Here is a 10,428-nt window from a genome sequence, read left to right as displayed (position 1 = left end):
TTGTAACTATTTTTTTTTAATTCAGTTCATTTCTGAAAGTCAAGATAAATAATATATGCTCCTCTTTGATCATATCCTTTTGTTGCTTCCTCACAGAATTCTAGAATGTTAGTAAAACACGACCTCCCTCTTCTGAACCCATGCTGACTATTTAGAAAAACTCCTGTACTTGACATGTGCTGCTCAAGCTTTTCCTTAATAATTCCTTCCATTAATTTTCCTGTGATGCATGTTAAGCTCACTGGCCTATAGTTGCTTGGATCTGTCCGGTCACCCCTTTTTTTTTTTTATAAAAGGATAACATTTGCTATTTTCAAGTCCTTCAGAATCTCCCCAGTGCGCAGTGACTTCCTAAAAATATGTGTCAAGGGTTTATATATGTACTCGCTAACCTCCTTAAGAAATCAAGGGTAAATATTATCTGGTCCTTGTGATGTTTGATTTCAGCCTATTTCATCTGAGCAGTACTTCTCCCTATAAAATTTCCAAATTCTTCCGTACCTCCTCAATATTTTCATTTACCGTTGAAAGGTTATCCATTTCCTCTCTTATGAAGACCTCAGAAAAATACAAGTTTAGAGCATCTGCTATTTCACTGTCTGTGTCTTTTAATTACCCCTTACTATTTCTGATGCACTTTACCTCGTCCTTAACTGTTACTTTACCACTAAAATACTGAAAGAACCTCTTGGGTTGTCTTCCTTCTTATCTGCTATATTCCTTTCCAACTGTCTTTTAGCCTCCCTAATATCCTTCTTAAAGGTTGCCCTCATATACTCATACACTCTATGATTCACTTTGGAATTATTAGTCTTGTATGCCTCATAAAGCTGTTTTTTCCTTTGCAGCTTCTTTTTTAACTCTTTATTAACCCACTGTGGAGTTTTGCAAATTTCTTATTAATTCCAAATTTAGGTACTGAATGTACCTGTCCTGCATTACATCTAAAACATTTTTTAACCTGTTCCACTGCTTCTCGACTGTTTCCACACTTAAAAGCTTATCACAGTTTTATCCTCCTTAGACTTTGCCACATCTGCTCAAAATTTTCCCTATCAATGTTAAACTTAACAATTTTAGTCTTGCATCCACAATCTTACAAAACATATTAAGGCTGCTTGACCACAGTGGTTCAATCACCTCTACACTCTCAATTCTACCTTGATTATTACAAAATACTAAATCCAGGAAGGTTATCCCATTTAATATTAGGATATTTAAAGTCTCCCATGACTATAATATTCCCCTGTAAGCTTGCCTTTTAATATTACTAAAAAGATGTGTGTTGAAATGACTATTTGCATTGGGTGGTCTATAACACATTCCTAAAATGAGGCCCCCTTCTTTAATGCTTTCCAGGCAAAGCCACATGTCCTCATTAAGATGGGGCTCATTGTCTAACTGAAGAGGACAAGCATTTAAATTCTGTTTGACAGAAAAAGCAACTCCACCTCCTTTTCTGCTCGGTCTATCCTTCCTAAAAACTTTGTATCCCTCTATGTTATACTCATCCCCATCTTTGTTATTTGGCCAGGTTTCTGTTATTGCTATAATATCATAAGTATGCTCTGCTACATACAGCTCTATCTCACTTGCCTTATTTTTGATACGTCCAGCATTAGGGCAAGCTATTTTCAATATGTTACTCCTTCTACATTTAAATGGTGGGTTAGAATTTACTTACTACAAATTTTTATTTCTACACCGTAGTTTGTTTCTCCATGTATAGATCTAAACGTGGCCTGTCCTAAACTCCCTACCCCCAACCATTCCCTAGTTTCAACAATCCTTGACTAGCCTATTCATATGCTTCCCCAAAACATTGGTTCCCCTCCGGGTCAGATGTAACCCATCATGGCAGAACAGGTCCCATCTGTTCCAAAAGGAGTCCCAATGCCCCATAAACCTATAGCCTTCTACCCTGCACCAGGATTTGAGCCACATGTTAAGTCTTCTAGTCTCCTCAATCTTACCTGAACTGGCGTGTGGCACAGGCAGAACTTGAGAGAAAACTACCTTGTCCTCAGCCTGGTACCAAATTCTAGAAATTTGGATCGCAGAACTGAGAGAATACCCTTGTGTATGTCATTTGTTCCAACATGGACAATGACAACTGGATCCACCCCCAATCTGGCCAAGAGCCTATCCACCCTTCCCAGGGATGTCCCCCCCATGCATCCAGAAGGCAACACACTGTGTGAGACTCTTTCTCTCTCTCTCTCTCTCTCTCTGGAGCAAACCTGCGCTTCAATCTCCTTAATGCTTGAGTCTCCAACTAACACTACCTCTCTCTTTCTGGGAACTGGCTTTGAGGTGGTCCGCTAGGGCACCTCATCCACTGCCTATCACCTGAAAATCACCAGAGACACCATTCAGCTCCACAAGCACCTGAAAACAGTTTGACAATTTTAATTCTGGTGTGCCCTTTATCTTGCGCCTTGTGACTGTGACCTACTTATCGCTACCTGTCCAGTCTGGAATCTCCTCCCATGCCAACTGAGAGGTGCACACTATCTCTCTAAAGGACACCAAGGCCAGGTCCGCCAATTCCCTACTACAATGCAGGCCAGTCAACTCCTTCTCCAGTTCAGCAACCCTGAGCTCAATGTGTTGGATCAGCTGGCATCTCCCGCAGATGTGTAGCCCTGATAGACAACTGGCTCCTCCAAGCCATCAACTAAAAAGTTCAACATCCAACAGGACTTGTATTGCACTGGCCTCATTATTAAAATTTGATTTAGGATTACTATAACTGCCTAACCTTTTCTTTGTTTTAATTAAAATTAAATGATTTAACTTAAATGGTAAAATTAAAAAACTTAAGCTGAAGAAAATACTTTACAGGACTGCTACAGCTATTTAATACCTTCTGTCCCCTTAAGGTCCTGTACTATTCTCCTTCTCAATTGCCTGTTGTTTGTCCTTCTATGAGGTTAACTACACTTTTCTCTATCTGTTTTTCTAACTTTGTGCTCCTCTTATTCCTCATGTGAAGCTGGAAATCCTCCCAGAGCTTCCAAGTTGGAAATCCAACTTAAAGGGACATTCCAATTGAAAATTTCAAGTTGGAACTCGGAAATTCTGACTTCCCACTTCAAATGGAATGTAGCCTTATTTCACGAACATGATCCTCAAGTTGTTTCCTCTTATTGCCTTCCATTATTAATTCCCTAGTTAGCATTTTTTGAATTACAGTTTTGTTTTAACCTATGCAGGTGTAGTTCTTGCTTATCTGCACACCAGCAACTGTCTCGACTGACTACTCTTATTTCCTTACTTCAAGTAGCTTGCTTCCCAATAAAGACACTCACTAGACTGTTTTTTTCAGTTTTAATTTCTTAAAATTAATAAATCCTAAAGGATATCATGGACTAGTATGAACTAATATCAAGATGATTTTAACACTCGTTACCTAGCTGGTCTCAAGAGTTGCCAAATAGGGTAGCTTTTACTACAATATATATTAGATGACTAAATTATAATGGATAAAAAAATACAAGGTTTCAATTTGGAGTACAGTAAAAGTCTACATTATAACATTAATTTTGAAAATTAAAATGTTAATGAAAAATTAATAATAAAATGGTTAGAATTAACATACCGGGTCTCCTAGTTTTAGAGGGAGTTAAACAGAGAAAAAGGGTATAAAAAAGCCACATTTGAGGATATGCATATGAAAACAACTTCATTATGCACATCATATCTCTAAACAATAGAAATGAATACAAAACTGTAGTTGTTAAGGAAACTATTGCCATGCAAATGCTACAGTGTGTAATATCAAAGGCCATACTGGGCTTGATGTGACCTGCGTATTTGATGAATTCAGTTGATTTTGTAATTTGAAGCATCTCAAAATGAATATACAAGAACAGAGAGGCAGAAAACTGTGGCTCAGCTAAAGTAAATAAACAAAAAAATAGCTGTAACATTTGAGGCTGTTTTTAATAACCAAAACCATTCCCATACTAAAATCTTTCACACTTAAATAAATGGATCATATCTGCACTGTATTTTGACAATACTAAAAGTAGTATACTAAAATACTATATATATATATATATATATATATATATATATATATATATATATATATATATATATATATATACACACATACATACATATACACAGGTCCATAAATATTTGGACAGAGACAACTTTTTTCTAATTTTGGTTCTGTACATTACCACAATGAATTTTAAATGAAACAACTCAGATGCAGTTGAAGTGCAGACTTTCAGCTTTAATTCAGTGGGGTGAACATAATGATTGCCTAAAAATGTGAGGCAACTAAAGCATTTTTTTTTTTTTTAAACACAATCCCTTCATTTCAGGGACTCAAAAGTAATTGGACAAATTAAATAACTGGAAATAAAATGTTCATTTCTAATACAGTAATCGCTCGCTATATCGCGCTTCGCCTTTCGCGGCTTCACTCTATCGTGGATTTTATATGTAAGCATATTTAAATATATATCGCGGATTTTTTGCTGGTTCGCGGATTTCTGCAGACAATGGGTCTTTTAATTTCTGGTACATGCTTCCTCAGTTGGTTTGCCCAGTTGATTTCATACAAGGGACGCTATTGGCAGATGGCTGAGAAGCTACCCAACTTACTTCTCTCTCTCTCTCTTGCGCTGACTTTCTCTGATCCTGACGTAGGGGGATTGAGCAGGGGGGCTGTTTGCACACCTAGACTATAGGGACGCTAGTCTAAAAATGCTGAAAGATTGTCTTCACGTTGCTACCTTCTGTGCAGCTGCTTCGTGAAGCGACATGCTGCACGGTGCTTCGCATACTTGAAAGCTCGAAGGGCACGTATTGATTTTTGATTGTTTTTTTTTTCTCTCTCTCTTTCTCTGCTCCTGACGGAGGGGGTGTGAGCTGCCGCCTTCAACAGCTTTGTGCCACGGTGCTTCGCATACTTAAAAGCCAAACAGCCCTATTGATTTGTTTGCTTTCCTCTCTCTTTCTGACAGTCTCTGCTCCTGACGCGCACTCCTTTGAAGAGGAAGATATGTTTGCATTCTTTTAATTGTGAGACGGAACTGTCATCTCTGTCTTGTCATGGAGCACAGTTTAAACTTTTGAAAAAGAGACAAATGTTTGTTTGCAGTGTTTGAGTAACGTTCCTGTCTCTCTACAACCTCCTGTGTTTCTGTGCAAATCTGTGACCCAAGCATGACAATATAAAAATAACCATATAAACATATGGTTTCTACTTTGTGGATTTGCGGAGGGATTACTGTACTTGGTTGAAAACCCTTTGCTGGCAATGACAGCCTGAAGTCTTGAACTCATGGACATCACCAGATGCTGGGTTTCCTCCTTTTTAATGCTCTGCCAGGCCTTTACTGCAGCGGCTTTCAGTTGCTGTTTGTTTGTGGGCCTTTCTGTCCGAAGTTTAGTCTTCAACAAGTGAAATGCATGCTCAATTGGGTTAAGATCAGGTGACTGACTTGGCCATTCAAGAATTTTCCACTTCTTTGCTTTAATAAACTACTGGGTTGCTTTGGCTGTATGTTCTGGATAATTGTCCATCTGTATCATGAAATTCCGCCCAATCAATTTGACTGCATTTAGCTGGATTTGAGCAGACAGTATCTCTCTGAACACCTCAGAATTCATTTGGCTGCTTCTGTCCTGTGTCACATCATCAATAAACACTAGTGTCCCAGTGCCACTGGCAGCCATGCACGCCCAAGCCATCACACTGCCTCCACCGTGTTTTACAGATGATGTGGTATGCTTTGGATAAGGAGCTGTTCCATGCCTTCTCCATACTTTTTTCTTGCCATAATTCTGGTAGAGGTTGATCTTGGTTTCATCTGTCCAAAGAATGTTTTTCCAGAACTGTGCTGGCTTTTTTAGATGTTCTTTAGCAAAGTCCAGTCTAGCCATTCTATTCTTGAGGCTTATGAGTGGCTTGCACCTTGCAGTGCACCCTCTGTATTTACTTTCATGCAGTCTTCTCTTTATGGTAGACTTGGATATCGATACGCCTACCCACTGGAGAGTGTTGTTCACTTGGTTGGCTGTTGTGAAGGGGTTTCTCTTCACCATGGAAATGATTCTGCGATCATCCACCACTGTTGTCTTCCGTGGATGTCCAGGTCTTTTTGTGTTGCTGAGTTCACCAGTGCTTGCTTTCTTTCTCAGGATGTACCAAACTGTAGATTTTGCTACTCATAATATTATAGCAATTTCTCGGATGGGTTTTTTTTGTTTTCGCAGCTTAAGGATGGCTTCTTTCACCTGCATGGAGAGCTCCTTTGACCGCATGTTGTCTGTTCACAGTAAAATCTTCCACATGCAAGCACCACACCTCAAATCAACTCCAGGCCTTTTATCTGCTTAATTGATAATGACATAACGACGGATTTGCACACACCTGCCCATGAAATAGCCTTTGAGTCAATTGTCCAATTACTTTTGAGCCCCTGAAATGAAGGGATTGTGTTAAAAAATGCTTTAGTTGCCTCACATTGTTATGCAATCGTTTTGTTCACCCTACTGAATTAAAGCTGAAAGTCTGCACTTCAACTGCATCTGAGTTGTTTCATTTAAAATTCATTGTGGTAATGTACAGAACCAAAATTAGAAAAAAGTTGTCTCTGTCCAAATATTTATGGACCTAAATGTATGTATGTGTATGTATATATATATATGTATATATGTATATATATATATATATATATATATATATATATATATATATATATATATATATATATATATATATATATATATATACATATATATATATATATACATATATATATATACTGTATATCTCCATATTACAAACCGAGAATGGTAAACCGGATATGGACGCAGGAGACATAGTGCGCAGGCATCACACAAAGCCCCCCTCCCCAGAGTGAAACGGGAGAGACTACGAACGTGCGCAGGCGCCACACAAAGCCCCCCCCACCCCAGAGCGAAACGGGAGAGACTACGAACCGTCTGACATGCCGCAAGCAGGATAAAGCGAAGTCAGAAATAAAAGACAGAGTAGGAAACAAAGTAAAACGTCATAAAGAGGTTAAAGAACAGGGCCAAACACATGGAGAGCAGGTTACAGATGATGAAAACTGGAATGCAACAGCTTCAAAAAAACCTAGGCACGAAACACGTGCACATCGAGATACAGAATATAAAGGCAGAAAAAATGACAGTTAAACGTCCACACCACACAGCGGAGGCAGACCCGGAAGGTGCAGGCGCCTACATCGCGCATCGGAAGGCGCGGGAAAGTACGAAAGGCAAAGGCGCCTACACAGCATGGTAAAACCCGACATAATACGGAAGGCGCAGGCGTTGCCGCCATATTGTGAGTGGCACTAATGCGTAGTGAAGGCGCAGGCGTCACCGTCATATTGTGTGTGGCACTACTGCGGAGTGAAGTTAGGAATAATGTGCTGCTTGGGATCGTACAAAACGCCGAACGCGACCCACCGTCTGAAACTGCGGAGGCAAAGCAGGCACAGGTTCAAACCGAACGAGCTCGACTGACAGATATACGCCTACAACGCGCGTCTCAAACCGCAGAAGCAGGGCAAGCACGGGTTCAAAACAACGCAAGCTCCTACAACGCGCATCTGAAACTACGGCTGCCCAGCGGGCACAGGTTCAAAACGCCAGGGGTAGGCGAGCGAAGCCCCCTTGTGTATATATTATATATATATATATATATGGAAGAGAAGGTCTGTGATACGGTTTGTATATGTGCAGCTGGAGATCCACAAAGGGAGAAAAAAATGAATCACATATCATAAAGCAGTTTTTATTCCTAAGCTGTATATGTGTGTGTGTATATATGTATATATATATATATACAGTGGTGTGAAAAACTATTTGCCCCCTTCCTGATTTCTTATTCTTTTGCATGTTTGTCACACAAAATGTTTCTGATCATCAAACACATTTAACCATTAGTCAAATATAACACAAGTAAACACAAAATACAGTTTTTAAATGATGGTTTTTATTATTTAGGGAGAAAAAAAATCCAAACCTACATGGCCCTGTGTGAAAAAGTAATTGCCCCCTTGTTAAAAAATAACCTAACTATGGTGTATCACACCTGAGTTCAATTTCCGTAGCCACCCCCAGGCCTGATTACTGCCACACCTGTTTCAATCAAGAAATCACTTAAATAGGAGCTGCCTGACACAGAGAAGTAGACCAAAAGCACCTCAAAAGCTAGACATCATGCCAAGATCCAAAGAAATTCAGGAACAAATGAGAACAGAAGTAATTGAGATCTATCAGTCTGGTAAAGGTTATAAAGCCATTTCTAAAGCTTTGGGACTCCAGCGAACCACAGTGAGAGCCATTATCCACAAATGGCAAAAACATGGAACAGTGGTGAACCTTCCAGGAGTGGCCGGCCGACCAAAATTACCCCAAGAGCGCAGAGACGACTCATCCGAGAGGTCACAAAAGACCCCAGGACAACGTCTAAAGAACTGCAGGCCTCACTTGCCTCAATTAAGGTCAGTGTTCATGACTCCACCATAAGAAAGAGACTGGGCAAAAACGGCCTGCATGGCAGATTTACAAGACGCAAACCACTGTTAAGCAAAAAGAACATTAGGGCTCGTCTCAATTTTGCTAAGAAACATCTCAATGATTGCCAAGACTTTTGGGAAAATACCTTGTGGACTGATGAGTCAAAAGTTGAACTTTTTGGAAGGCAAATGTCCCGTTACATCTGGCGTAAAAGGAACACAGCATTTCAGAAAAAGAACATCATACCAACAGTAAAATATGGTGGTGGTAGTGTGATGGTCTGGGGTTGTTTTGCTGCTTCAGGACCTGGAAGGCTTGCTGTGATAGATGGAACCATGAATTCTACTGTCTACCAAAAAATCCTGAAGGAGAATGTCCGGCCATCTGTTCGTCAACTCAAGCTGAAGCGATCTTGGGTGCTGCAACAGGACAATGACCCAAAACACACCAGCAAATCCACCTCTGAATGGCTGAAGAAAAACAAAATGAAGACTTTGGAGTGGCCTAGTCAAAGTCCTGACCTGAATCCAATTGAGATGCTATGGCATGACCTTAAAAAGGCGGTTCATGCTAGAAAACCCTCAAATAAAGCAGAATTACAACAATTTTGCAAAGATGAGTGGGACAAAATTCCTCCAGAGCGCTGTAAAAGACTCATTGCAAGTTATCGCAAACGCTTGATTGCAGTTATTGCTGCTAAGGGTGGCCCAACCAGTTATTAGGTTCAGGGGGCAATTACTTTTTCACACAGGGCCATGTAGGTTTGGATTTTTTTTTCTCCCTAAATAATAAAAACCACCATTTACAAACTGCATTTTGTGTTTACCTGTGTTATATTTGACTAATGGTTAAATGTGTTTGATGATCAGAAACATTTTGTGTGACAAACATGCAAAAGAATAAGAAATCAGGAAGGGGGCAAATAGTTTTTCACACCACTGTATATATATATATATATATATATGTATATATATAAATAAAATAAAGTGATGAATTTGACATGACTAATTTAATTAAAATGGCCACTTTTACCAGCAATTATAAAGCAGATCAATACTTCACAACATATCTTGCAAATTAGCAAATATATGTTTACAAAAAGCAGCATAAAAATATAAACCTATTAGCAAGCTTTACCGCAACCCATAAAGTTTAAGATAACATCAATCATTGCTTTACATAGAATAGATGTATTTTCTAAAAGTATTTTTTTACTTTATATACAGTAAACCAGAATTTCATTTTTATTTCATTTTAGACGTTTTCAATAATTGGCTTAATAATACTTCTAAAATACACATGCAACTTTGACCAAGGCCTATTCAGTAATATAACCTCATAATCACTATGGGTAAAAAATGCAAATTTCTATTATTTCCAACCTTCACCAAGTGCCACAGTATGAATGATACTATGATTATTTCTACAGATGCTACAGAGTTCTCGCAACAACATGTTAAACATTCTGCACTAATTGAGCTCTTGGCTATTTAAAAAAATCAAAACACAAACTTCCAAAGAACATACAAAAAATAACAATAACTTGTTTTTTGTGTAATTTCAACAATATGATTGGGATTTATTATTATTATTATTATTATTACTGCACAGCTATTTCATTGGTGAATCTTTGAAAATGGCATTACAATAGATATACTGCATAGTGCCATCAAATATCAGACATGATTCCCAGACCACTTAACCTGTTTTTTGCGCGTGTCACACACCATACATTGGCAGAAATTTTCATACATCCAGATGACATAAATCTGCATTTCTCTCAAGAGATTTTGTGTATGCCATGAAGGCGTTCTGTCTGCCAATCCAAAATTCTTATTCAAGAAGGCTTAAAGGATATGTTTGATATTTTTCAAGTCGAAGTTATTCCTTCACAATCATAGTATGTACTAA

General features: G+C 38.7%; 1 protein-coding gene across 1 annotated transcript in view; it reads right to left on the bottom strand.

Annotated features, from left to right (window-relative positions):
- Nucleotides 1–10,428, bottom strand: part of ipo11 (importin 11) — a 311,838-nt gene that overhangs the window by 146,216 nt on the left and 155,194 nt on the right. The window lies entirely within an intron of this gene.

Source organism: Erpetoichthys calabaricus, chromosome 7 (assembly GCF_900747795.2).
Source record: "Erpetoichthys calabaricus chromosome 7, fErpCal1.3, whole genome shotgun sequence".
Classification (NCBI taxonomy): domain Eukaryota; kingdom Metazoa; phylum Chordata; class Cladistia; order Polypteriformes; family Polypteridae; genus Erpetoichthys; species Erpetoichthys calabaricus.
This window is presented reverse-complemented; position numbering and strand designations above follow the sequence as displayed.